Source organism: Mus pahari, chromosome 17 (assembly GCF_900095145.1).
Source record: "Mus pahari chromosome 17, PAHARI_EIJ_v1.1, whole genome shotgun sequence".
NCBI lineage: Eukaryota > Metazoa > Chordata > Mammalia > Rodentia > Muridae > Mus > Mus pahari.
This window is the reverse complement of record NC_034606.1, coordinates 67,803,793-67,805,473: the sequence shown is the minus strand read 5'-3', so window position 1 is coordinate 67,805,473 and position 1,681 is coordinate 67,803,793.

Genomic DNA, 1,681 nt, shown 5'->3' with positions numbered 1-1,681 from the left:
TACCCCTTGCAGAGGATTGCAACTGTGGGGTAGGGTAGTAGTTCTAGGGTTCCTAGAAGGTGACTGAAGCCCATAAGATTGGCACTGTGCCCACTCTGTGGCTAGCATGAGCTCCTCCCAACTGTGTTGGTATTGGAGAGTCATGGCCTGAGGCTAGTTCCTGGAAGTCTAGCTGCTAGTACTTCATCTGGGTTCCTTGTAGAATCAGGCTGCCTCCAGACTTCAGCTATCTCAAATATTTCTTTACCAGTGTGGCCTCCAGACTGGGAGTCCTGATGCCCCAAAAGGTTATGGCTTCCTGATACCTAAGCATTCGTTTCCTAATAGATTGTAATAAACTATTTTGCTTATTTTTATTACTTAACTTAGTTAATTTAAGGAAGGAAAACAGCAAAAGCATGAGGCCATTAGATACATTGCATCTGTGGTCAGGAAGCAGAGATGAATATTTTATTATTATTATTATTATTATTATTATTATTATTATTATTTATTTATTTATTTTGTTTTTTTCGAGATAGGGTTTCTCCGTATAGTCCTGGCTGTCCTGGAACTCACTCTGTAGACCAGGCTGGCCTCGAACTTAGAAATCCGCCTGACTCTGCCTCCCGGGTGCTGGGATTAAAGGCATGTGCCACCACCGCCCAGTTTATTAATATTTTTATTTTATTTGCAGTACTGTGGATCAAACCTATAACTTTGTACATGCTAGGCAAGAGCTCTGCTACTGAGCTACACACTTAGCCTTAGACTGATTTAATTTAGACTAATTTCTTTAACCTACTAAAGAATATTTTAATAATAATATTTCCATCTTTTTCAGGTAAGGAAGTAAGGCTCAGAAGGGGTATGTTACCCGGGGCCACAGAGCTAAAAATAAACTCCAATAATAAACGCCACGACTGAAACACAGGTAATAAGATTCAATATCTAGGAGAAAAGCAAGAACGGGGAGGGGACAGAATCAAGATTTGGTCCTCAACTGGGCGTGGTAACTGAAGCCAGCAATCCTAGCAATGAGTAAGCTGAGGCAGGAAACAGTACTGAGAGTTCAAGACCAGCCTGGGCAACAAAGTGAGTTCCAGGTCAAGGCTACAAAGTAAAACAATGTGTTTTTTTGGTTTTTTGTTTTGGTTTTTTTGTTTTTATTTTTATTTTTGTAAAGGAAGAAGGAGAAAAGAAGGAAGAAAAAAAGAAAAAACAAAGGAGAAGAAAAGTTAATCTTTGTTGTATTAGGTGCTAGGACACCTATTTCTCCTAGGTCTAGTTGAAGTTAAGCTCTAAAGACTTTTGTTTTGTTTTGTTTCTGGGATTTTCTAACTCTAGACTCTGCTAGCAAGACTCAACTCTTTTTTTTTTTTTTTTTTTAAATTTTTTATTTTATTTTTGAGACAGGGTTTCTCTGTATAGCTCTGGCTGTCCTGGAACTCACTTTGTAGACCAGGCTGGCCTCGAACTTAGAAATCCGCCTGACTCTGCCTCCCACATGCTGGGATTAAAGGCGTGAACACCACCACCGCCCAGCAAGACTCAACTCTTAGACTCTAGAGTCTAGGGAAACTGACTCAAGTTGCTGGGAAGCCTCCCGCTGTTTCAGCCTTAGAGTGGAGCATCTCTTTTCATTCAGAGTCAGTCCTCTGAGAATTCTTTTTTTTTTTTTTTTTTTTTTTTTTCCCTCTGA